Source organism: Canis lupus, chromosome 6 (assembly GCF_048164855.1).
Source record: "Canis lupus baileyi chromosome 6, mCanLup2.hap1, whole genome shotgun sequence".
In the NCBI taxonomy this organism is placed as follows: domain Eukaryota; kingdom Metazoa; phylum Chordata; class Mammalia; order Carnivora; family Canidae; genus Canis; species Canis lupus.
The window spans coordinates 64,753,737-64,781,492 of NC_132843.1; the positions used below are offsets into that span (position 1 = coordinate 64,753,737).

A 27,756-nucleotide genomic window follows, 5' to 3' on the forward strand; every position below is an offset into this window, starting at 1 on the left:
GTTATCCAGGCCCTTCCCTCACCCCCAGAGCCAAATCCTCAGCTACCCTGGTAATTAGATATGGTTGTCAGGGAAGATGTGTATCTTGAGTCCATCCTCCTCTTTCCTTCTCCCTTGTCAACTCTTACCCTCTTCCATGGCCAAAGCGCTCCTCTAGCTTCTCAGTTCATTCTCCTCACAGCCCAGAGTGCTTTCCTAAAACATGCCACCATCTTTTTTAAAAATTATTTTTTATAAAGATTTTTATTTATTCATGAGAGACACATAGAGACAGAGACATAGGCAGAGGGAGAAGCAGGCTCCCTACAGGGAGCCTGATGTGGGGCTGGATCCCAAGACCCCAGGATCAAAATCTGAGCCAAAGGCAGATGCTCAACCACTGAGCCACCCAGGCGCCCCACATGCCACCATCTTACTTCCCCTCAATGACCTCATCCTTCCCTTCGGGTACACCCAACATGATCTGTTGTCTGCGGAACCACTCAGTGATGCTAGACTTTGCATGTTCTGAACACACTGAACTTTAGCCTGCCTTAAAGTCTTTGCTCATGACATTGCCTCTACTCAGAATGCTAAGCCTCTAAATCTCTGTCTCTGGATCCCTGTCCTACTCATGCCTCAAGTGAAAATTATTTTTTCCAACCTATCTTCCCTGACAATCATATCTAAGTAGCTCTCTTCCCCTGTTCCATGTGTGCCTGATTACTTCGTTCTGTTCATTACTTGATTATTTCATTCTACAAACATTTCATGTTTCTCAATTTGCATTTATGTGTATACTTCAATATAAATACCAGTCTTCTCTGTCTCCCTCCTCCACGATGTAAGCTGCATGGAGCAGGGACGTGTCTTTTTGCCCCACTCCTGACCGTTAACCCAGGCACCCGTTAGTACCTGAGATATAGCAGGTGCTCAATAAATATTTATTTACTTCTTTTATGAGCACCTATGATGTGTGTACCATGTGATGGGCAAATAGTAATGAAATAAAATAGATTGCCCACATAGGGCTAATGGTCATAACACAAGATTTAACTACTATTTGAGTGTGAGCAGGGGGGAAAGGTGATGGCTCTTTTAATATCCAAACCACACTGAAATTGCATTTTTAAAAAATGGAAACAACAGAGTGATCTGGTTTGCTCCATTGGGGAAATGATATAAGGTGAAAGAAGGTTTTATTTAAAGTAGCTCCAGCCCACGTGTAATGCTTTGGGCCTACTTAGACATATTCTTTAGAGGCTTCTGGTGCACTTTCCCCAAACCATCAAGCATTAAATTAGCTTAAAGAAAACCATAAAAATTGCCCTGAGTCTCTTAAAGAACATGACACTTTTCATTTTTCCATTTTATTCATGCAGGTAAATGTATGTATCTCTCCAGAGTATTTATGGATTTTAATCCTTTTACAAGGTGACTGTGTTTGCATTCAGTTGAAAGAGGGAATAAAATCCTTTTACCTACACTGAGGAAGAAATTGAATGTAAAATGGAGCTGGCTTAGGTAGGAAAAGAGCACTGGCTAGGATTTAGGAAGCTCAGATGCTGGGGTCAGTCCCACCACCAAGTAACTGCTGAGTCAGATCATTTCACAGGGCCTCAAGTCTCTTGCTTGGAAAGTTAAGGGTCTGGACTTAGATGTCCTGATCTACTGGAGGCAGAAGACCAGGATGGATAATGATAAAATGGGAGACGCTGGGCCAGCAGCCCCTAATCATCTATTCTGTGCCCAGAGAGAATTGGTATGATTTCTGGCTCCTAGGTAACCCCAAGGATTTCTTGGTTGGATCACAGTCACTGAACCCACATTTACCCTCTAGTAAACACTCTATGGGCGGGGGGCGTTCGGGGAGTCTAGAGATCCATTCAATTCGTCATTCATCAATAAATATTTATCAAGACCTACTACTAGTACCAGGAATAGAGCACATAATAGCACCAGGAATAGAGCACATAATAGTGATGGAAGGAAGTCTCAGATCCTACCATCAGGGAATTTAAGTCTGAGGGAGACAGGTAGCAAGCCAAAGAGAAAGAAAAAAGTACAATGTGAAGTGTTAAGAGGCTGGAAGCAAGGGGCAAAAACAGAGGATGACACCGGAAAGCACATAGGAAAGGGTCAAAGAAGACTCTCCAGAGAAGGTGGCATCCATTTGAAGGAGCAAAAAGGAAGAAGAGAGAGCTTGTTCAAAGGCAGGAAAAGGCTTGGAGTATGGAGGAACTCAAGGAAGGCCAGAGAAGCTGACATTCAGTGGTCTAGGAAGAGGCTTGAAATAAGGTTGGTGAAGAAGGTAGAAGCCAGACCATGCAGGACCTTCTGGGTCAAAGTAAGAGGTTTGGATCTGGATTGTAAGTAGGAGAAATAGTATGACTGGATTTACATGTCACCAGTGTGACATTTCCCACTTTGAACAGTACAGTGTACAGACACTTAATTTTGTTTATTTCCCTGTGACGAAGCTCAGCTAATGAGAGTCTGTTTGCCTTGTCAGTGCCGATGACATAGTAAGTTCTGGTACTCGCTTTTAATATCCTCTCAGCAAGTTCAGAACTCTTCCCTTCCTTTTCCTTCTCCCTTTCTCCTGGGATTTGCTCAAAATCCCAAGGGGCATTATGTACCTTTCTGATTTGGAGGAAGGGCACCTGACCCATGCTCATCCTCTGCTGGGGTTTTGTTTTTGTTTTGTTTTTAAGATTGTATTTATTTATTCAGGAGAGACATAGAGAGAGGTAGAGACATAGGCTGAGAGGGAAGCAGGCTCCCTGCAGGGAGCCCGATGTGGGACTCAATCCTGGGACTCTGGGATCACGTCCTAAGCTGGAGGCAGACGCTCAACCACTGAGCCACCCAGGTGCCCCTGGCACCTGCTGTTTTAATGTAGCTTGGCATCTGGGCAATATGAATGAACGTCTCTAGGGGTCTCCTCCTCCAAGTTCCGCTTTCATTTCAGTTCTTACTGCTCTGCCCCCTCTCAGGTCCCCAGTCTGCTCACCCACCCTGAAGCTTCTGACTTTGGGACCCCTTGCACATTTTATGATGATCCTCCATCAAGCCTCTAGGCTAACCCTTGTCCCACTTTGGCACATAGGCACTGGTCAGATGTCCGCTTCATAAAGGAAGCAAAGATAATGGGGCAGGGCAGGAGGAGACAGCAGGGGAGGTTGTATCTCAGTCCCTTTCTCATTTACATCAACGGTGCATCCCTGGTTGGTGCTGAAATTTTTGTTCAGAGCTGCAGAGGCTAGTGGGGTCAAGTTCTTTCTACTCTCAGCTTCTCAAACTTCACTGATTTGGTCTCCATACCACAGTCATGGGGGAGTGCGGACAGCAGTGAGCCATGTTCCAGGCTCAGTTTATTTATTTATTTGTTTATTTTTACAAGCTTTCATTTATTTATTCATGAGAATACATGAGACACACACAGAGAGGCAGAGACACAAGCAGTAGGAGAAGCAGGCTCCCTGTGGGGGAACCTGACACAGGACTCCATCCCAGGATCCTGGGATCACAACCTGAGCCAAAGGTGGACGCTCAACAACTGAGCCACACAGATGCCCTCCAGGCTTGGTTTAAATGCGCGCCCTTTCCAATCCCGTTCTCCTCTAAGATCCACTCCCTGGTCATCTAGAGAAGAGATGAGTGTCACTTGGAGTATGGTGGTGGCAGTGAAGATGGAAAGAAGCTGGTGAGGTTTAGAGGCTGTTGATGTGTCAGATGGGGATGGGGAGGTTTTGGGAGAGGGAGAAAACGAGAGACCTCCCTGGCTGCTGGCTTTAGCAACTAGGTCCTGGATAGTGTTCTGTTGCAGGGAGGGAGCAAGCAGGTGGGGCCTGGTGGTGGTACAGATTTGGGGTTGGATATCAAGAATCTAGTTTTGTATGTATCAAGTTTGAGATATTTGTGAGAGAGATCCAAGTGAGAGATGTCAAGCAGATCGTTTGATTTCTGAGATTAAAGCTCAGGGGAGAGGTCTGCGAGGTGATTGAAATTTGGGTGTTGTCAGCAGACAGATGGTGCTTAAAATCATGGGAATGGACCTTAAGTAGTCTCAAGTGTTCAGGTGGGGCTTAGGCATCGCTGTGTGGTCCTGAAGATTTCACCTCGTGATTTGGGTAAGAAGAGCTTAGGCTCCAGATGGCGGTTCCAGGGGCCCTGAGGACCCAGGTGGTGGATCAGTGATCCCCTGACAGCTGCTGCTGCTCACTCTGCAGACTTTGTTAGTCTGCTGATATGTGGGCGCTCCCAGCTGGGGACAGCGGTTGGGATGGGCCCAGCTTGGGAGGAGTCAGGGTGGGAGGTGGGAGAGGTCTGGCCATCTGGATGGGGTGGGTGGAGCAGGCTATTTCTAGGCTATCTTCCCTAAGTGGTTGCGATGACTCCTTGAGCCTTCAGGCCCAGGGTACAGCACAGGAGAGTGAAGAGGAAGAATTCAAGACCCACTGAGCACAGCTAAGGAGCGCCTGGGACCATACACCTGAACATGTTCTTTCCCCCCAGGGTCTCACGGGCAGATGATACTATAATCCCTCATATTCATACTCCTTCTTAACCCAGAAACCCACACAGTATAGTGTCAGAGCGTGTCATATTCAGGAAAATCAGTGTGGCATTCACTTATCTTTTTTTTTTTTTTTTAAGATTGTATTTATTTATTTGAGAGGGAGAGATGAATGACAGGGAGAAGGAGAGAGAATCTGAAGCTGACTCTGCACTGAGCACAGAGGCCAACTTGCGGCTCCATCCCAGGATCCTGAGATCATGACCAGAGCTGGAACCAAGTGTCAGACACTTCACTGACTAAGCCGCCCAGGTGCCCCTAGCATTCACTTGTAATTTAAGAGTTACTCCATCTTTACTGCCAACGATGTTAAAGGCACTCAAATGCACGGTCCCAGTAATGTTAATTAAAATCTTCGTTCTTTTTCTATTCATATGATTTACACACCACACACAGCTGTTCAGCACCATCACTGTCAAACCTGGCTCTCCCTCCCCCATTAATAAACTCTTCTAGGCCAGCCTCTCTGGGTGCCTTCCTCCCTACCCTGCTCTCCCCCCTCAGCCCTTTATTATGTATGTGTCTGGCCTTTCTGCTTGGAGGAAAGCATGCATCCTTCTTGAAACTGGGGAAAAGGGGGTTTAGGGAAGTAGGTTGAAATGACAGGACTCTCAGGCACCTGGGTGACTCAGTGGTTGAGCAGCTACCTTTGGCTCAGGTTGTGATCCAGGGGGTCCTGGAATTTTGTCTGGCATCGGGCTCTCCAGAGGGAACCTGCTTCTCTGTCTGCCTATGTCTCTGCCTCTCTTTGGGTGTCTCATGAATAAATAAACAAATAATCTTTTTAAAAAAAGAATAAATAAAATCTTTAAAAAAAATGACAGGACACACTCTGGTGGAAGGAGCAATGGACTTTTTGTTTCAGTGCACACTTCTGGGGTCAACTGACACCTCTACACTCTCCTTCCACCTTCCCAACAACCTTGAGGGGTAGTTGTTTTCCTCAATCTGACTTTATAGAGGAGGAAGTTAAGGCTCACCCAGAGCCACGTAGAGCAAAAAAAAGCAGGGAGAGGCCTGGAACTTCTTGCCAGCAGGAAGGTGGCCAAGATGGGGATGTGCCAACAAGTGAGATGGAGAGAGATGGTTTCTCTTCTCTTTCTCCTATCTGCTCCCCATTCCCCCCTCATTCCCTTTCACCAGCAAGGACGGGGCAGTTCCCTCCTTGATCAGGAAATTGGGTGGGAAAAAAGGAACTGGGTGGGGACTGCCTGGCTCCTATCTGTTTCTGTAATAAAATAAAGAGGTGAGAACAGGTGTCTTTTTTTTTTAAGATTTTATTTATTTATTCATGAGAGACACAGGGAGAGGTAGAGACACAGGCAGAGGAAGGGCAGGCTCCCTGTGGGGAGCCCAATGCAGAACTCAATCCCAGGACCCTGGGATCATGACCTGAGCCAAAGGCAGACCCTCAACCACTGAGCCACCCAGGTGCCCAGAACAGGTGACTTTGGATCAAATTCCCTATCGCACACAAATCATAGCTGCCTTGTGACCTAGTCCCCAAGTGGAAACCTACTCAGAGAAACCATCTTTGGATAGCCAGAAAGTCATTCACAAAGAAATTCTGATCTCTGCTAAAACCTCTCAAAGAACACCAAAAGGGTGTTCTGCTCAAAATAGAGCAACGCTTAAAAAAAAAAAAAAAAAAGACAACCTCTCTCTCCCCATGTATATTTTGAATACAACTACCTCTCAAGTACTATCACCTCCCTCCACACTCCCAAAACCTCCCCAAGCCCAGAAGGTTCACATCCTTCTTCTCATCTCACTCAGGATCTATTCATTTCTCTTCCACCGACAACTCAAGAGAGTTACTTTCCAGAGGAAATCAACCCACCCCGTGTGGTTTCTCTCAATTACCCCAGTTGGGCACTGAAGGCTGTGCTACCCCGTGTTCCCCTCCACAGACAGAGAAGCGGAGAGGCTGTCAACAGAGATGCATAAATCGGTTTCCTATCCCACTGGGATGAGTCCAAGAAAACAGGAATGACAGGACGGGGATGGGAACAGTGCAGGGCAGGTCCTGGAAAACTCTCCTCCAAGGTCTGGTTAGGTTGTACCCTCGACCCCACTGCTGGGAAGGCTTCCTGACTCGAGTCGGATCAGGAAGGAGTAGGCTGCTGGTCTCCCCATCCAGGACTCCCTTTGGACTCGCCTAGAACAGTGGGAGGCGAAGCGAGGGAGGGAGGAAAGAAAGGAAAGAAAGACCAGCCCTGTCGCCATACCAGGTGGGAGCAGGGGAGGCCTCCTTGGCCTGCAGTTCAGAGGCACTGCTGAGAAGGGAGGATGTGCCCTGAGATACTCTGCAAGTTTCCCATTCTGCTCTTGGTTATCCTTCGGCTGTGGAGGGAGCTGGCTCAGTCTCAGGAAAATCAGGGTGAGCATTGGGTTTGCTCATATCTCCACGTGGCATCTCATTAAACGCTACAATCCCTTGGGTAGGTAGGCATTGCCGTGCAATAACCCATGCAAAGGTCTTGCCTTTCTCCCTCCACAGCATATAAGCGACTCCAGAGAGGGACCGTGGTCTTATAAATCCTTGTGCTCCTGGCATTCAGCACAGTGCGCTGGCACCCAGTAGGTTCTCAGTATTGGTGGAGCAGAAGTAAGCAGGGGAATCAACTGAAGCCCAGAGCCACCAACCAGCATCCAGTGGAGTCAAGACTAGTGAAGTTCTGCTTCTACTTCAGTGAAGTTTCCACTGTGGCAGTCATGGGCTGGGGTGGGGGGTAAGATTCGGGGGTGTGCACACACGTGTGTCCCCAGTGCACAGGCTTCTGAGTCCAGACCTGGTGTCATTCCTGATTCTGCTACTTTAAGCAAGTCTTCAACTTCTTGTCCATAAGCTGGGCTTAAAGATACCACCCCCAGTAGAGCTGGTGTGATGATTAAGTAAATAGTAACAATGGGAAGTGTAGGCTTGCACCTCTTAGCCTCCCCACCCCTCTTTCTGGCCTCCGGCACCCAGATCCCCCACCACACAGCCCAGTGTCTGGGACAAGAATGCCCCCTGTTCCTGCAGCTGATTTTGAAAGTCCGGCAAGATAGAAGGGGAGGTCAGCAGTTGGTGGCTTGCTGGTCGCATGTGTCCACCGACAGCCTCAGCAGATGGAGCCCGTGGCCTCTGGCTCACCCTAGGCGGGATGGACTTAGGACTTCCCCGGGGTTGTGCAATGTTCTGGTGCCCTCTCCTCCTGCCCCCCCCCCCCCCCCCGCCCGCCGCGGTCAAGACATGCCACCCCCAGACGTTCCTCCTGCACCACCCTCTTTGGGGGGGATTTCCTTTCTCAGGGAGGCCTCGATGATGACCTTGCTCTGGTTTCAGAATTCCAAAACAGAGAGGAATAAATCCTCCAGAGCTGACCTAGCTTCCAAACACAGAGCTCACTCACTTCCTCCTTTCTTGTAGGCGTCGCCTCTGCATCGTGCCTGTGCCTCCTCTCCTCAAGCTGGGAGGAGCTGGCTCCGGAGGCAGGCCCTGATTCTTCATCTGGCCTGTGCTTGCCTCCAACAGACTAGGCGAGGGCCTGTAAACAGGCCAGAGAGCTTCAGAAGAGGCCCCGTAAAGCCAGAGTGAGAGGAGCTGGGGCTCAGGCTCTGCCGCTGGGGCCCCCCTGGCCCCCTGGGGAGGTGAGGCAGAGACCTGGCTGGGCCAGGCGCCCATGCTGGGATGAGTAGCTCACTTCCTCCCCTCCGTTGGGGGAATCTGGAGCTTCCATAGCACAGCCAGCTTCCCTCTGTCAGTGAGATAATCAGCAACTGTAAAGTCTATCACAGTGTCCAGTTCATAAAAAACGCTCCGAGATTTTGACCATGATCACAACTCAACACTACTGGGTTTGTCTATTCCCATGTCTCTCCCTCACACCCGGGCACTTATCCGTATCTGCAGTGCTTCCTACAGGATCCAGCTTACAGCTGCTGCGAACTAAAAAAAAATTTACTTTGGACACGAGGCAAAACTTTTTGAATAGCTCCTGCCATTAACCTGGGTAGGGGCCCGTCTCTTGTCCAGTGACAAAAGCTCTGGAGTAATGGCCTTGGGGTGGGAGTTCACAAATCCCTCTCCAGCACAACAGGTTAGCTTCTGCTAACCTCTCAGTCATTAAAATTGAGGGGGAAATGGAGTCAATTCTAAAGGGCTTTTCTGCTTGCAACGACTGAATGGGTGACTTGACTGCAGGTGAGGAGGGGTGGGGATCTGAGACAACCTAGAAGACCAGGGCTCAGGCCGAGGGTGGGGCAGGAATGGGGGGCTGAGATATAGCAGGGCAAAGCTGGGCCTCCCTTCTGGGACAGCAGGGCTGACGTGCCTGGTCACACTGTCCTGAGGCTGCCACTTTTGAGGTAAGACCTGAGCACTCCAATCCAGAGGGATCTACCCTACCTTGACACAGATTGCTGAAATGATCATTTTATTTATTTATTTTGTTTGTTCGTTCATTCATTCATTCATTCATTCATTCGCATTGCCTACACAGAGAGGGAGAGTCAGGGATATTTTTTAAGATTTATTTATTTATTTAGAGAAAGAGTGTGTGCATGAGTGGGTCGAGGGGCAGAGGGAGAGGGAGAAGCAGGGATCTCCACTCAGGCTTCATCCCAGCACCCTGAGTTCCTGACCTGAGCACCAATCCTGATGTCTTTAGTTTGGGTTGAATTAAACATATGCCCACACACACATACAAGACACAATCCTGTATAGACCGTGCCTCCGAAGGAAATGTTGGACTAGTTACTACACATAGTACCGAACATATGTGATGTGTGTTTATGTTCACCAAGGTGAAAGTGCTGTGCCATTGGAAAACTTGGTACTTATTCTTTATTTTGCTAAAACAGTTGAGAAATGGGCATGCCTGGGTGGCTCAGTGGTTGACCATCTGCCTTTGGCTCAGGGCGTGATCTCAGAGTTCCAGGATTGAGTCCCACATCAGGCTCCCTGGGAGGAGCCTGCTTCCCTCTGCCTATGTCTCTGTCTTCTCTCTGTCTTTCATGAATAAATAAATAAAATCTTTAAAAAATCTAAACAGTTGAGATATAAATGAACCCTTTTAAAAGTAAGTACGTGGTGGGCAGTGTGCCTGGGTGGCTTAGTCGGTTAAGTGTCTGACTCTTGATCTCAGCTCAGGTCTTGATCTTGGGTTGTGAGGTTCAAGTCCCACATGGGGCTCCATGCCTAGCATGGAGCTCACTTAAATAAGTAAACAAACAAATAAATAAAAGCAAGTGCAGAAGTCTTTTATTTCGATCTGTATGTCTGCCCCACTTGATTTCAGAATCAGATACAGATCACCATCATAGTACAATGGATAATCCCATTTAAATGCTCTTCTTTTTCTTTTTCTTTTAATCATCATCACCATCTTTTTGCTGAGGTAAACCAATGTTCTAGATAACAAGAGAAAAATTAATTGGTTGAAATATTCAGATGAAGTGTCAATGTAAATTTTTTTGACCTACTTATTGTTTATCTCTTGAAGTCTGTATGAGGTGATGTTAGGAAGTTAAATTCACCAAACTTAATTTTTCTAACAAGCTGCTATATTTGTATGTGAAAAATTCACCTTTAGACTGGCAATTCTAGTTTTCAAGGTATCTTCACTTTTACGCATACGTAATTCAGCCCAAAACTGTACACATCGGGAGTGCTCATTGAGCATTACCTAGTGTCTGAGTGATAAGGAGGGGCTGAGTGCTGGAGATGCAAAGAAGAGTAAACCACAATCCTTTGCCAAGTGTTACCAAGCTGGGGGAGGGCATTCGAGGAAGAAGGAACACGTGGGTGAAGGCACCAGTGGGTGTGCTCACGAATCCATGTCTCTGGGGGGAAGGACACGCTTTAGCCTGTGGCGGAGGCGCAAGCAAGAGCTTCAGGATTCAGACTTACAAGGGGTCTACTGGAGAGTTTGGGCCTTATCCTAGAAGCAAGGAGCTGTGGAAGGCTTGAAGGCATGGGAGAGGGTGAATAGGTGCCTCTGGAGATAAGCAGAAGGTTCCACATGGGACACGCTGACTGCTGCTTGACTTTCACCTACAACTGCTTTTGGCAGAGGCTGCCTCTTAGGCATGAGGCCCAAGGCTGTGGCTCTGTTCTCAGTAGCTACACACCTGGCACATCCCTGGAGAGAAAACCCCACTATGTTTGGGGCCAAACCATCGCTTTCTTCTAGCTATTGCCTCTGGAGCTGCCCAGTGATAGTAGTGATTGACTGATATGTGCTGTTGGCATTGGATTTTAAAAGGTATATTTCTTGGGGCACCCTGGTGGCTCAGTCAGTTAAGCGTCTGACTCTTGGTTTCAGCAAGTCATCGTCTCAGGGTCCTGAGATGGAGCCCCATGTCAGGCTCCGTACTCAGCGAGGAGTGTGGTGGAGATTCTCCCCCTCCCCCCCTCCTCCTCCCCTCCCCGTTCTCTCAAAATAAATAAATAAAATATAAATAAGTGAAATGTATATTTCCTAAAAAGGAATGTTTGAAAGTGGAAATATCTAAACATCTTGTGAAAGTGCCAGCAACATAGTAAGTATATTTTAAACATTAGCTTTCTTTTTTTGCTTCCTAGCCAAATACCCCATTATCTATGCCTAAGGAAAGAAAATACAGCTGGTTGACCCAAATCCCCAGAAGCTGGGTATCTCCCTGTCTTCAGTGGTAAATATTCAAATCCGTGCCCTGTTGTTCAGGAAGAGATGTGATCTCATGCACGCTAGGTTCTATGTGGTTGTCCTACTTTAAGGTGCAGGTATTTTAATAACCTTACGAGAAATGAAGTTTTGTTCTTTTCTGTTCAGTAGTGTGCTCATAAGTTTCTAAATGTGTCATGCTTTAATCGAACAGAAGAGTGATGTGAGTGGGTGGGGAAGGGACCCACCTGGCAGGGAGAGAAAGAAGTTAGGGAGATTGCACGTTTGATGCCAGCTCTGCCAATGAAAACAGGAGGGCCGGACTTCATAACAAAGGGCGCTGGCTGGAGAAATATTGGAGAATCATGATCCTGTATAATTACAAGGAAATGAGAAGTGAGAAGAAAGGGAGGCAGTAGCTAACGTGAAGACTGTTGTTATTGAGTGTTGCTTCACGCATCTGTGAAACCTGTCTGTGCAAAGTCTTATTTGGTGACTTAGTTCCTTTGTGCCCCCAGCGACCTATGAGAGATACTAGCACTTTCCCCATCTTACAGAGGAAGGAACTGAGACTAAGAAGGTATCCAAGTCACACCACTGGAAAGTAGTGAAGTCAAGATTTGAACTCAGATTTACCAGGAGATCCTTGGAAAATCCTATTCTGCTGGCCTAGACTCTTTAGCCATTTGCCAGTTGCTCAGCTGTCCTTCAACTAGGAAAGGACGAGCTTCGTAAACTGTCACTAATACGCCCTTTTGTTGGGAAACACACACTGAAGTATTTGGGAGCAAAAAGGCCGAGTACTATCCAATAATTTAAAAAATAATAGCAATGTGAATCTATGGAAAGCAAAACTGATAAAGCAAATGTGGTAAGATATTAACAAATAGGGAACCTGGGTGAATGGTAGGGTATATGGGAGTCCTGCAACTTGTTTCTGAGTCTGAAATTATTTAAAAGTAAAAATATTTTTAAAAACACAAACTTATGAGTAATGTACTTAGAAAAAGTGATTCTCTGCCTTTTCCTATTTCAGAGTATGCTTCCAAATTTCTAAATCTGTTTGGTTAAATTGGATGGAACACCAGGATGTGGTGCGTGCGTGCGTGCGTGCGTGCGTGTGTGTGTGTGTGTGTGTGTAGGGGGCCAGAACTGTGAATGTCTTACACAACTATCTTACTCTGTTCAGAGCAACAGCCCACTTCTCAGGCTCTGCATGAGAAAAGTAGTAACTACACTTCACGGCTCCTAATCATCAGGTCATAAAACAGACCCTAGTCCCCTGACCTGAGAGGCGGGCAGCAGGTACTTCCAGGGAGCTTGGCTAGAGACAAGCCTCTCTGTCCACTCCTGCCAAGACAGTGCTAACAGGTCCCTGCCATTTGAACTTCCAGGAGAGAAAAAAAAAAATCTTTACAGCAGAGAGTGCCAAGAAACCAGTGCAATTTTTTTTTTTACCTGATTATTATATAATATTTTTGGGGGCCTAGAAAACAGAGCACCGAAAAATCCCTTCGCTATGGCTTGTCTGAGCTATTCCCTCACAGCTTTTCGTAAGGAACGTGACTTAATTAGGGAGGGCCTGCAAGGAGAAGGGTCTCCCTTGATCTCTGGCCAAGGATTCTCTAAATCGCTCAGGCTGCTCATTCCAGAATCCTGTGCTCCTTAACTACTGTGCACAGAAACCATTCATTCTGTCAGCTGAGGGGGATTTTTGAAGCTTAGATGCAGGACTCCGAGAGGCTGAGGTTTGGTTTGCAAAAGCAAAGGGAAAGGAGCAGAGAGAGAGGAAGAAGGCAGGTGAGCGGGATCCTGTCCCAGGTCACTGTCGTTCACCCAAGCAGAGGCAGGTCTGGACGTGCAGCCTCTTGTGTGAGCTCGAACCATAGGACGAGTGTCTTACAACCCTCCTGGACCACTTGGAAATCCTTTCGTCGCGTGGGGCATTTTGTCATAATAGTATTTGACTCGGTTGCTTTTCCTAGTAATAAGCCCTTGTGCTAGGAGGAGTGGAGAAGTGGACTCTGAAATCCCAGTAGCCTTCTCTCGGGGCTATGATTCTTCCACCTGTGTTAGCATCAGTTCCATTTTACCTTTCAGACAGGGGCCTTGTCTTATTTCTCTGGAACATGGTTTCTCAATTTTGGCACCGCTGGACCAGATAATTCTTCGTCGTGGCAGCTGTCCTGAGCACTGCAGGATGCTTAGTGGCATCCGGGCCTTTACCGTAAGCTAAAAGCCAGTGGCACCCCCACTTCCAACAGCAACAACCAAAATTGTCTCCAGACGTTGCCAGGTGTCCCCTGGAGAGCAGTCAACCCGGTTGTGAACTGATCTAGAACCTCCTTGGGAATAGGGGTCTTCCTGGGAAACCAGAACAGGCTAAAGGTGTTCGATTCAGCTTGGGCTGATGCAACGAAGGGGAACAGCTGTGACCTGTTGGGTGAGGCATTCTGGAAGACACGGTTTGCAGTACGACTCTGGGCGCTAGACCTAAGGTCTTAGGACTGGGTCATATTCTGCACTGGCTGTTCACACAGGAGTGTTTGAGAGCAGTCTCGGGATCAAGGCAGTACAGTAAGCTCACCTAGAGATAGGATCCAGATCCAGATTGCCAGGCCAAGGTCTTTGAATCATTAGAAATACGGCATCTTAAGAATGTTTGGGAGCGTCCATAGGGGCCCCGCCCAGATTGGCTGCGGATTTACCTGCTCCTGGCCTCTTTGTCTTTGCTCTGTAATTAGAACTGCCCTCCCTGGAGAAGGTCACAAAGCTCATCCTGTACATTCCAAGAGCAGCATCATGGACCGCCCAGGGTGAATTTCCATGAGTTCTCAGGTGTCCACCCTATATTTTTCAAGAAAGTGCTGGGAAGATTCATCCAAGAAAAAAATACTTGCTGGGCCTAAAATTAAGATGAGAATATCAAGTCTGGTCTTCTAGGGGGCACTGTAACTTCAGCTAAAAAAAAGAAAGAAACAACCCCCCCCCCACCCCCGAGGGAGAAGTATGCTTAAACACATGCATAATATACTTAAAAGCACAAGAATATGGGACTCCCTGCTTACTTAGGAATTTAGCACAGGTTTTCCTAATTCTTGGGGCCTGCTTTCAGCTCTTGGGTGTGGGGGGGGGACAATACTGCTACCCATTTCATAAAAGGACGATATAATATCAGGTTGTTGCATAAATAGCCAGGTTCTGGGGAAAGGATTAGACCAGATGAAATGTGGTCCTCCCAGAAGAATCTTTATGATCAATCAGCTATCGCAAAATTTAATTCTACTATAATATTACTCTCTACTTTATGTAGGCCTTTATACTTCTTTTTTTTTTTTAAGATTTATTTATTTATGATAGACAGAGAGAGAGAGAGAGAAAGGCAGAGAGAGAAGCAGGCTCCATGCTGGGAGCCCGATGCAGGACTCGATCCCGGGACTCCAGGATCACCCCATGGGCCAAAGGCAGGCGCTGAACTGCTGCGCCACCCAGGGATCCCCGGCCTTTGTACTTTTTAAAATAATGTCTTACTCTGAAGCTAGGCTCAGCCCCTCACCAGGTGAATAAACACGAGGAAGATATTTATCCCAGTTTTCTCATCTGTAAATGGGGGTGAGTTAGTGCATACCTCATGGAATTACTAGGATTAATTGAGCCAACCACTTAAGTTCTACATCTGGTAGTTCCCATACATGTGTTAGAAAAAATAAGATGTGTGAAATCAAAAGAACAAAATAATGTTTTAGTTATCAAACCCTTTGTGAGATGCCGATCGATTACCATAGCTCCTTCAGAGGTAAGTGAGGGAAGCGAGGGAAGTGAGGGAAGGCCTGACCATTTGCAGGTTCATGACTGTCATTTCTCTCTTAGACTCACGATGATCACCCAAGTGGTCTCACCTCCTCCATTCATTTTCCACCCAATAGACAAATGAGCTTTCAAGTTTTGGAAAATTGCAAAATAGTCGAAATTTCAAATTTCAAAATTTCAAAAATTCCAAAAAATATCATTCTGCTGCTTACAACCCTCCAGGGGCTGAAAATAGAATCGCAATCTTCTTCCCTGCTCCCAAGGCCCTTGGGTTGGTCTCCCACCAACTTCCCTGACTGCAGTACCAGCCTGGCTCTTCCACCTGCAGGACTTTGGGCCTCCTGCACCCCACGATCTGCCGTACTTTCCCTCTCAATCTTTGTGTGGCTGATGTCCTTGTCACTTCCACAGAGAAGCCCACCCACACCACCCAATCTCCATCCTCTCTCTTCATTTTATTTTCTCCACTGCTCTCATTATCACTGTCTGAAATTATTTTACACACATACAGTTTTATTCCAATGTCACTATACTATAGGTATTGTTCTGTGACTTTAATTTTTTTCAAAGTCCTTTGTTAAATTTCTTGTTAACAATGTATCTTAGAGACCTTCCCATGTCAGACTGAATAGGTCTACTCTGTTCCTTTTAATGGCTGCATAATATTCCTTTAGGTGTATATACTGTAATTTGGTGGCTTCCACCTTTATTTCTGATTTTTTACTACTACAGATTACGCTGAAGTGAAACATCCTTTTGGACACACCTCTGTGCACATATGCAGGGGTTTTTTTTCTGTAGTAAAGATTTCTGGAAGTGAAATTGCCAGGTCAAAGGCTATGCCCATTTGTCATTTTGATAGATGCTAACTGCCGTATTGCTTTCCTAAAAGGCAATCAATTTATACTCCCACCGTCGGTTATGTTAGAGTGCACACTTCCCCTTATTCTCACTGACACTAATTAGTATCATTTTTAAAAATATGTTGCCTTCAGGGATGTACAACAAAGGTATTTGATTTCACATCAGGATCCTGAAGGCCGTTTCAGGATCATTTCCTGCTGGGGTCTTCTTGGACTCATGCCTCCAGGTCAGCTTGGGGAGAAGCAGCAAAACCCTGTGTGAGCTCTGAGAGTTCCCGGAGACAAATGAAACCTTTGAAAGCAGTCTCATCCATCGCAGCAGAAAGCCCCTCTGTCCAGCCGCCAGCGGAGCGCGATCAATAACCTGGAGAGCATGCGCCAGCCTGACATTTCCTGCATGCAGCACTCTGCCCATCCATCATCCAAACACATCCCGGCCACTCGCTAGGATTGTGGAGAGTCCCCATCTGCCCAAGTGCAGTGTGCCCCCACCCCCAGTCTTGGCTTCTCCGGCATCACTCAGACCGCTTTGTTTGGTTGCATTTAAGGACAAAAGGAGCTCAGGGTCTGGGAATAGTCAGACCTCTCTCCAGAAGTGGCTTCGCAAGCCCAGAGGCCACCTCTACTCTCTCAATGGGAGGCACCCAGCACCAAGAAAGACATGCCACTGGGAGCACCAATAGCGTCAGGACCCAATTTATACTTAATACCCCCACAGTGGCAAGCTGCATTTTTTTTTAATAAAAGAGTTTTTCAATTTTTCTTGTCCCACCTGCACTTTTGTAATAATAAAAAAAAAATCCTTGGTTTTCCACTTTCATAGGTCAGGGAAAACTCCCTTTTTCCCTACTAGGAGTCTCTTCCCCAGGTGTCTCCTTTACCCTTCATACAAAATGCTCACACTTGTGACATTTCTGGTCACCAGTTGTGCAGAGGTTTTATTCTCCAAGACAATCAATTCTGTGTTGCACTAGTTGGGTGTCCTATATTTTCACTCAGTTCTGGCACTATCTACCTGGAGATAGCACCAAACCCCACAGGTAAGGGCTCGCACCCCCCTCCCCCCAGTGTGGCTCCCGTCCCCCTGCTCATGCACACCTCAGGAGCCAGGAGCAAACCCAGGTATGTCACCTGCAGTTTTGACCAAATGGCTATAGATCAGAGGTTCTAAAGGCCCCTTCTTGGGTTTGTTGAATTTGCTAGAGTGGCTCACAGAACTCAGGGAAACACGTACCTCTGTTTACCAGCTTATTAAAAGATATGGTAAAGGATACAGAAGAACAGCCAGATGAAGAGATACACAGGGTGAGGTCTGGGAGGGTCCCAAGCTCAGGAGCTTCTGTCCCCATGGAGTCCAGATGTGTCATCCTCTGCAGGTGGTGTTGGCCAACCTGGAAGCTCTCTGAAGCCCCTACTGTTGGGATTTTATGGAGGCTTTTTCACATAGGCACGATCAAATATTAGCTCTATTTCCAGCCCCTTCTTCTCTCTCTGAGGATCGATAGGTGGGAATAGGGGGAAAAAGGCTTCTAATCATGGTTCAGTCTTTCTGAGGACCAGCTCCCATCCAGGAGCACCAAGAGTCATCTCATTTAGAACAAAAGACCCTGCTATCACCTGGGAAATTCCAAAGGATGTAGGAGCTGTGTGCCAGGAATGGGGCTCAAAAACCAAACATTAGGGCAGCCCCGGTGGCGCAGTGGTTTAGCCCCGCCTGAAGCCCAGGGTGTGATCCTGGAGACCCCGGATCGAGTCCCACATCGGGCTCCCTGCATAGAGCCTGCTTCTCCCTCTGCCTGTGTCTCTGCCTCTCTCTCTCTGTCTCTATGAGTAAATAAATAAAATCTTTAAAAAATAAAATAAAATAAAATAAAATAAAATAACCAAATATTAGAACAGTAGATGCACCCGGTACTCTTAACACTTAGGAATCTTTTTTTTTTTTGTAATAATAAATTTATTTTTTATTGGTGTTCAATTTGCCAACATACAGAATAACATCCAGTGCTCATCCCGTCAAGTGCCCCCCTCAGTGCCCGCCACCCAGTCACCCCCACCCAACACTTAGAAATCTACAAGGGTTTTAGGAGCTCTGTGCCAAGAACCAGGGGCAGAAACCAATATGCATATATTTTCTATTATCTCATAAAACTTTCCTTCCCAAAGGAATTGTTAGACTTTGCCGAGCGAGACAAGTACAGCCAATGTTTCCTGGGTGCTGGCGTTATGCCGCGCTTCACACCTGTTACTTCACGACCCTGTGAACTGGATCATATTGTCTCTAAAGATGTGTTGGCAGCCAGCGCAGAGGGGTAACCAACCCAAGGTCGCCCAGCTAGTCATGCCTGGAGCAGGATTTGACCTAGAGTCTCTAAACATATGCTCTGTTACCCACTAGGTGGGCTCTGTGTCTTAATTTAAGGAATTTCAAAGGCTTAATTTTGGTTGTAGGCTATCGTACATTACTTATATGTTTCCTCAAAGAGAAAATTGTAAAATACCAATGAAATTACTTTAAAATCGTGTCCTTTCTGTGACCCTGAAAGAGTCCAATGCATGGTACATTTTCTGTGAGCCAATTTCCTCTCCCCACTTCTGCAGGAGTTGATACTTGTTCTTTGGCTCAGCTCATGCAGAATGAGACAGAGTGGTCATGGGTTTTCTGGGCACACGGATTCAAGCGATGGGTATGGTGACCACTGTCTTCGCTTCCTATGGTTGCTACAGTCAATTACCACAAGCCTGTTGGTTCAGAGCATGCACATTTATTATCTTATCCTTCTGAAAGCCCTAAAACTCTTATCTCATACTTCTTCCTGGAAGCTCTAGAGGAGGAGCTTCCTTTCCTCTCCCGGCTTCCAGAGGACAGGTACCTTCCTTGTCTTGCAGTCCCTTCCTCCAATCTTCAAACCTCTTGCTGCTGCTTCCATTGTCACATCTTTTCTGAGTCTGACCCTCCTGCATTCTCTCTGATTACGTTGGACCCACCTGGAGAATCTAAGATCATCTCCTCATCTTGAGATAAGATCTTTAATTTAAGTCCCACCTGCAAAATCCCTCTTGCCACGTTCAGGTGACTCATTTACAGGTTCCAGGGATTAGGACAGGGACTTCTTCAGAGGGCTGTCATTGAGCACACCACACCCATCATCTCAGTTTGCTGGGGACAAAACCCCTGCCAGGTCATGGAAGCTTCGGTGTTGAAAGTAGGAACATTCCAGGCAAGCCTGGAGAGTTAGTTGCCCATAACCAGGGTTTATGTGTATGTGAGGGGGCTTGATCCAGGAAGCTATTTCTATCAATTCTTGGGAAAGTAGAGAAAGATGAGCACAAGTAAGAAAGCTGTAAGGGAAACAGTATTTTCCCAATAGTGTTCTCAGGGGGAAAGCAACCTTTAATATTTCAGCAGCCCCGTTCAGTGGTCCCTTCACTAGACCCTCGACAGGACCACATCCTTACAAAAGGGAGCCTTCTCTGCCTCATTGTTCTCCACTTGTTTTACTAGATAAAAGCAAAGCTATTTTCTGGGTAAATTCTACTTCAGAGCCTGAATTATCCCCAAATAAGAAGCCTGTATGGTGAACCAATATTCAAAAAGGTTAATGGTTCATAAAGTGTGAAATAGCAGACGTGTAGTTAAAAATAGAGCCTGAATCCATGCAAATGGCAGAGACTTGTCGCTAATGTGAAGCCACGGTGGGTTGGTTTTTTTTTTTTTTTCATCATGTGTGCTCTTCTGTCTTTATACCTTTCCCCACACTTTCCCCTCTCTCCCCCATCCCCACCTACCTACCCACCCACCCAGTTATATTTAGTATCACAGACTGTGGGGTTTTTAAATAATTCTCCCATGTGTTTATGAGTCTCACTGAAGGAGAAACCAGTTCATGCCGTATTTTTACATATATATTTAGCTTTCTATTTCTGGAGAAATAAATAGAAAAAAAATCGTTTTCAATAATGAGTGAACTCCAAGAAGCGTGGTTTGGAAAGAGTGAGGGATGGGGATCTGGGGAGCTTTTCCAGTGGAAAGGATTCAAATGGAGTGGCCAGACTTCTGAGGTGGCAAGTAGCAGCTGGGACACATGAGAGGTTCATCCCAGTACAGTCTGTCAGAAGTGACAGCTGTGGAACGGAGGGTCATAAATCATCTCCTAGCTGGGAAGACAAAGGGACACACATTCTCCCAAGCTAGAGGTAGTGGAGCAAATAGGATGAGGAGTAATGAGGGAGGAATTTTGCCACTCTGTTACCCCCTCCCAGCCAGGTCAGGGTTGCAAGTGGAGGTGGCTGCAAAAGCCAGACAAATGGATGAAAATCCAGGAACTAGAGGAAATCCAGGCATGAAAGGCATTCTGGGAAGCATTTGCAACCTTCTCTGGTGAATTAAGAGAGCCTGAGGTGTGTGCACTGGGGATGGGGACAGATGGTACAAGTGGACAGATGGACAAGAGAACCGGACGCTCTGTGTCCAGGGAGGCTTCTTGGCATTTGCAGGGCTGCTCTGCACACGAGTCTGTTCGGGGGCCTCAGTCTGAATCCCACATGCATCCATACCCAGCCTGCATCTTCTCCTGGTCAGCCACTGGCCACAGAGCCTGGGTGGAAGGACACACCAGATCTGGGCACCCTATCATCACTTCGGGAAATGTAGCCTTCCTGAGTCAGAGAGACAGGAGTAAGCAGGTGAAGAAAAGAGCTGTGCTCTCATAATCCCAAGAAGCTTCATATTTCACTGCTTCTCTTATAGTTAAGAGTACTGGGTGTGAAGGAGAGGAGAGGCTATTGCATTGGCAAATGTACGTCCTGTCCACCCGTGATGGTGAGCATTTGTAGGTGGTGGGCTGGGGCCAGGGTTGGCTAGCTCCAGGAAGAGTTAAGCCAGTTGCTCCTCCTGGAGACTAAGTCCATAACCAATCTTCCCTTATAATGGGGGCCCCACAGCCCACTCGGCTGGTGGTGACCCAGGGATGGCCCGGCACTACCATGGTCTCACTCGTGGATCAATGTTGGGGACCATACTCCTTTTCATACTTACTTGAGATTCAAGTAGGAAGCTCACTTGAGCACCGTCTTCTAGCTTAGGCCGGACATCTCAGAGAGGACCTGGTAGGACTGTCTGTTTCACCCACCCAGGGGAACATGATCACCCAGCTCCCTGCTTCCCAAACACATTGGGACTGGAGGGTCTGGGAGTAGGAGGAGATCCAGGAAGGTGCTCTAGGTCATGTGGGGTGGGGGAGACACCCTTAGTGACAAGGCATGGAAATGGTATCATTGCTTTTCAAGCAGAGAAAGCCAAGCCTTAGAGCCTTCGATGGAACCCGGTGGCTCTATTCCTTGCTCACATCCCCTGGAATGAGTTTCTTCCTTCTATTTTTTATTTTGTTTTTTGTTTGTTTGTTTGAGATTTTATTTATTTATTTGAGAGAGAGAAAGAAAGCTAGTGAGAGAGAGCATGAGCAGGGAGGAGAGGGAAAAGCAGACTCTCCGCTGAGCCAGGAGCTCTAGGATGTGAGGCTTCATCCCAGGACTCTGGAATCTTGACCTGAGCTGAAGGCAGACGTTTAACTGACTCAGCCAACCAGGTGCCACATCTTCCTTCTGTTTTAAAATGTGGGTTTTACTGTTATTTGGGTGGGGCAAAGCCAAAAGATCAGGAGACGATCATCACTGTAAAGATAGTGATACTCATAGATCCCAAGAGGAGAGGACTTGTCATGCTGCAGAGGGACCACATGGGGAAGCACCAGTCAGGAGGGACGGAGTCCTGGAAACAGGGGCCAGAGTCTGTATTGTGGTTACTGCAGGGAGGAAGCAGAGGAAGCAGGGAGGAAGGGTAATCCTCCAGCTGATTGATTAATTTCGGTGGCTCTGTGACATAGAAGCTGTCCTTAGTTGTCTGGTACCTCGCCCTGGGGTGATGAGGGCAGGTGGCTAGTGGCCCTGAGCTTGAGAGCCCTGCAGAAGGGATAGTTGGGCAGCTAGGCTCTGGATTGGTTTAGTTTGCATTTGAAAAGAGTGCTCTAGGGTGCGTTGTTTACTATCTCTAGGAACTGGCCAATCCTGGGAAGGATGGCCCCTCCAGGACCAGCAAGGCCCCAGATGTCAAAGCCTCAGAAAACAGAAAAATAGAGAGACACAGTTAATACACCTTCCTCTTCTCACCTATCAGGACCCAGCTCAAGTCTCATCTGTTCTGGGAAAGCTTCCCAGGCCACCCTATCCTCCCGGGATCATTCCCTTCCCTGAAGTCCTATAGCACTTCATGTTGCTGCTGTTTAGCTTTGCATCCATTATCCAACCAGCATGTGCCATGTCCCTGTATCAAAAACCCAGGATCCTTGGAAGTGGGGACTGTGTCTTTGACTTCTCTATGTTCCCCTAACAGCACCTGGCGCAGAGCCTTGGACGTAATAAATGCTCACTAAATTTTTGTTACGGAATGCCCAAGGTTCAGTGTGGTAGGCCCCAGGGATGGTTCCTTTAAAAGAAAACCATTGATTCAACCCCTGGGCAGAAATAACCCTGTCTTGGTTTCTTCCTTCATTATCCAAGAAACATTCTAAAATGTAAATGTATAAACATTCTACAATTCAAAATGTTTACAAATCCAGATCACCTTTGTGATTCACAAACAAGGAAAAGTCCGGCAGCTCCAGCTGTGAATACAACTCAAAATTTCTAATTGCAGCTGAAAAGGAAAAATTGAGTTAGTATCGATGCCCTGACCACAGTGTTTCCTCCATTAACTCTCTGGAAGAGGAGAGTAGATTACACACATCAGTTGGTTTCACTGAGTAGCCAGGAGGCAGACGAGACATGTCTGTCTCATAAATCATTATTAATGGACAAATCATCTGTGTTGTGTCCGTCCTGGGCTGGTGGGTCTAGCACAGGCTGTTAGGAGGGGAGATGTACCTGGTTCAAGGGGGACCTAAAATGAGTTGTGAGACACAGTGGATTCTCAGGGTGCTGAGGGCAGGACACAGTGATGCCTCTGGTGGCCTTGGGCTCGTCCTCTGTGGGTATAGAAGCAAGGAAGGTAGAGCAAATGGAGGATAGTTCGGACCTGAGTGTAAAATGTTAGAGGGATTTGGCTGTGTTCCTGGGGCAGAGCTGAGGCACAAAAATAGACCACATCTTGGGAAGCCTGGCATGAAATTAAATTCCAGGGCCCTAGCTATCGCTTTGCCAGTGGACTACCTGCCAATGTCCAGAAATGCCCTTATCATGCAAAGTGGAGTTGGTGGTGCAGTTGTAGAGGGAAAAAAGCTGGTTTTGTGGGTGCCCTAATGTTGCAGGTGCTGCCCAACCTGTCCTTAGTCCCTTACTATTCAAAATATAGTCTATAGATCAGTAGCATTGGTGTCATTGGGGAGTTTGTTAGAAATGCTGACTCTCAGGCAGGGCTGGGAGGAGTGTGAGGTCAAAGGGCTAGCTTCCCTCCAGTGCAAAATGTAAGGGAGCACCCAAAAACCCAGTAATGGAGACAAATAACATTTTTAGAAAGGCAAAATTAATGCAAAAAAATTATGATGAATAAAATAAAATAATTTTAAATGAAGACAGGATCTGACCCTCACACTTGAACGAATGATCCCGCCCTTCTCACTTCACCCTAATTCTGGTCCTGATCTCAGGCCCCACCCAGACCATTGGAATCAGAACCTGCATTCTAACAAGATCCCCAGAGGACTCCCATGCACATCAAAGTTTGAGAAAAACTGCTTTGGATAGTACCTCCCAAGCCATAACCCCAAAGCTTGGAATCCAGACAGCAACAAAAATGGAAAAGGATGAGTCGAGATTCCAGAAGTTCCAGAAGCATCCAGCCCCACGAGTTTGCTGGTCATTTGCCTGGATTTGCACCCTGCCACCTTACAACTGTACAGTGTTCTGTAGTTGACTGTAAACTTTAAAAAAAAATTTTGTTTTGAAATAATCATAGATTCATAGGAAGTTGCCAAGATAGTACAGAGTGTTCCCATGGGCCCTTGACCCAGTTTCCCCTACTGATTACATTTCATGTATCTATAGTACAATATGGAAGTGAGGAGACTGACATTGGTATGAAGTGTGTGTATAGTTATATGTCATTTTATCACATGTGTAGATTCATGTAACCAACTCAATTAAGATACAGAACTAACCTATCACCACAAGGATCTCCCTTCTGTGCCCCTGCCCCAATCCCTAACACTTGGCCATCACTAATCCGGATGATTGCTGCGAAGGTTCTGTGAATGAAATCATACAATAGTCAACCTTTTGTAACTGGTTATCACATAGCATGATGATCTGGAGACCCATCCTAACTGTTACATGACTTGTTAGCTTGTTCCTTTTTGTTGCTAAGTAGTATTCCATGGTATGGATGTACCACTGTCTAACAATTTACCTATTGGAAGACATTCTATTTGTTTGTTTGTTTGTTTATTTATTTAAAGGTTTTTATTTATTTATGAGAGAGAGAGCAGAGTGAGGGGGAGGGGCAGAAGGAGAGGGAGAGGCAGGCTCCCCTGCCATGCAGAGAGCCAGATGTGGGGCTGGATCCCAGGACCCTGAGAGCATGACCTGAGCCAAAAGCATATGTTTAACCAACTGACCCACCCAGGCGCCCCAGGATGTTTTATGTATTTACTGTATTTGGTTATTACAAATAAAGATGATATGAATAATCATGTACAGGTTTTTACATAGACATGTTTTTATTTCTCTTGGAAATATACCCAGAGGTACCATTGCTGGGTTACATGATAAACGTATGTTTAGTTTTTAAAGAAACTGACAAACTATTTTTTCCGAGTAGCTTGCCATTTTACATTTCCACCTGCAGTGTGGGACAAATCCAGTTTCTCCATACCCTTGTCAGCATTTGGAATTGCCATTATTTCTTCTTTTAGCCATTCTGATTGGTAAATTTTTTTTTTTAGATTTTTAAAAAAATTCATTCATGAGAGACAGAGAGAGAGAGAGAGAGAGAGAGAGGCAGAGACATAGGCAGAGAGAGCAGCAGGCTCCATGCAGGGAGCCTGATGCAGGACTCAATTCTGGGACTTTACGCTCACACCCTGGGTGGAAGGCAGGCGCTAAACTGCAGAGCCACCTAGGAGTTCCCTGGTTGGTAAATTAGTGATATTTTCTCATGGTCTTAATTTATATTACTGTGATGCTTAGTGCTATTGAACATCATTTCATAAGCTTATTTGCCATCTGTGTGTCCTCTTTGGACACATGTCCCTTCCTGTCTTTTGCCCATTTTCCAATTGGATGGTTAGGGTGTTTTGTGCAGCTTTTTTTTTTTTTTTTACACTATTGAGCTTTGAGGGTCCTTTTTATATTCTAGATACAAGGCCTCAGATATGTAGATTGTAGGTATTTTTGCCCCATCTATAGCTTGTTTTTTCATCCTCTTAACAGGGTCTTTCACAGAGAAAAAGTTCTAAATTTTATGAAAGTCCAGTTTATTGGGTTTTTTCTTTTGTGTATTGTGTTTTTAGTGTCCCGTCTGAGTCTTCACCAAGCCCTGTGCCCAAAGATTTTCTGCCATGTTTTCATCGAAAAGTTCATATTTTCATAATTTAAATCAATGATCCATTTTGAATTAACCTTTCTATAGGGTAAGAGATTTAGGTTGACCTAGGCTTTATTTATTGTTGTTTATTTTTGTCTATGGCTGTCTAGTTGCTCCAGCACCATTTGTTGAAAAGATTATCCTTCTTTTACTGAATTTTTGTGCCTTTGTCAAAATGCAATTGGCCATAAGTATGTAGGGCTATTTCTAGACTCTATTCTGTTTCATTGATTTATATGTCTGCCTCTCTGCCAATACCTCACAGTCTTGATTACTGCAAATATATAAAAAGGCTTGAAATTTGGATGGATTGATTTCCCCACTTTGTCTTTTTTTTCCACTTCCTTATTTTTTTAAAAAAAATTTAACTATTCTTTTTTCCTCTATGATTCCATATAAATTTTAGAATTATTTTATCTGTATTGACACGCAAAAAATCTTGCTGGAATTTTGATAGAAAGTGCATTAAATTTGCATATTGGTTTGGAGATCATTGATATCTTACTATATTTTGTCTTCTAATTCATACACATGATGTGTTCCTAAATTAAGTTACATCTTCTTTGATTTCTTTTTATCAACATGTTGTAGTTTTTAGCATACAAATTCTGTATATGTTTTATTATATCTATACCTAAGTATTTCATTTTTTAAGTGGTTTTAAGTGTCTTGTATTTTTCATTTCAGTTGCCATATGTTTGTTACTAGCACATAAAAATACAATTAATTTCTTATGTTGATCTTGTATCTTTTGATCTTACTGAACTCACTTTAAAAAAAAAAGGTTTATTTCTTTATTTGAGAGAGAGAGTGTGAGGGGAGTAGAGGGGAGAATCTTCTAGCAGACTCCCCACTGAGCTCAGGGCCCCACATGGGACTTGATCTCACCATCCATGAGATCATGACCTGAGTTGAAACCAAGACTGAGCCATTCATATGCCCCCTGAACTCACTTATTAATTCTCGGGGTTCTCTTACAGATTTCTTGGGATTTCTAAGTAGACTTTTATGCCTTACGCAAACAGAGATAGTTTATTTTTTAATTTTTTCTTGTTTCTGTGCTTTTTCTTTTTCTTGCCTTATGAGCTAGCTAAAACTTCAAGTACTATGTTGAATAGAAGTGGTTCCTGATCTTAGAGAGAAAGCAATCCGTCTTTTGCCATTAAGTATGATATTTGCTATAGGTTTTTAAAAATGTTCTTTATGTTGAGGAAGTTCCTGTCTATTCTTGGTTTTTGGAGTTTTTATCATGAATCAATGTTGAATTTTGTCAACTGGTTTCTCTGATCAGTTGATATATCATGTGAATTTTCTTCTTTAGATTATTAATACAGGGGATCACAATAAATGATTTTTCAGATATCGAAACAATCTTCGATCCTTGGAATGCATGCCAATTGGCCATGGTGTATTATTCTTTCTATGTATAGCTGGATTCTATTTGCTAATGGTTTCTGCATGTTTTGTACTCTCTTTGCCTGGTTTTGGTATCAGGGTAATACTGGCTTCATGAAATAAATTGGAAAATGTTCCCTTTTTTTCTATTTTCTGCAAGAAACCCTAGAATTGTTTCATTTTTAAGATTTCAGCTTTATTGAGGTATTTAAAGTGTACATCACGGTGATTTGATAGACATAAACATTGTGAAAGGACTCTATCCATCTAGTTCATTAACACATCTGTCACTTCACATATTTACTTTGTGTGTGTGTGAGAGAGAACATTTTAGTTCTACGCTTTTAGCAGATTTCAATTATACAATACAATGCTATTGCAATATTATGATTTTTTTATAAATCATGTTTTTTTATAAAACATGTATCTGGTCTTTATCCACAGTTCCTGGCCCACAGCTCCTAAAACCTTTGAAATTCTCTGAGCAGGAAGAGCAAGAAGAGCATCTTTTGTTATACTATTTTGTCTCTTTTTCTCAGTTCCTGATAGTGTTTCAGAGCCATAAATGTGAAATGGGTGTCTTGTTATTCATAACAAACTCCTCTCTACCACAATGAGGTTTATGTTAATGAGTGATTTTTGGAAACCACCTAAGGATGGAAGCTGGTGACCAGGGGAACCGACTATAAATAGAGGGTTGGAATTTTTGGTCTCACCCCCTGATTTCTGGGGAGGTGAGAGGGCTGGAGGTTGAATCAATCACTAATGGCCAGTGAGTTAATCAATTATGTCCATATAATGAAACCTCCATAAAAACCCCAAAAGGAGGGCATTTGGAGAGCTTCTGGTTTGGGGAAACAGAATGCTTCCACATACCTTCATGCTAGATACCATATACCATGAGGCCCCAAACTCCACAAAGGC

At 45.3% G+C, this 27,756-nt stretch overlaps 1 protein-coding gene across 6 annotated transcripts in view; it reads left to right on the forward strand.

Moving 5' to 3' along the window:
* Positions 1-27,756, forward strand: part of NMNAT2 (nicotinamide nucleotide adenylyltransferase 2) — a 194,486-nt gene that overhangs the window by 122,904 nt on the left and 43,826 nt on the right. The gene's annotated exons all lie outside the window — the stretch shown is intronic.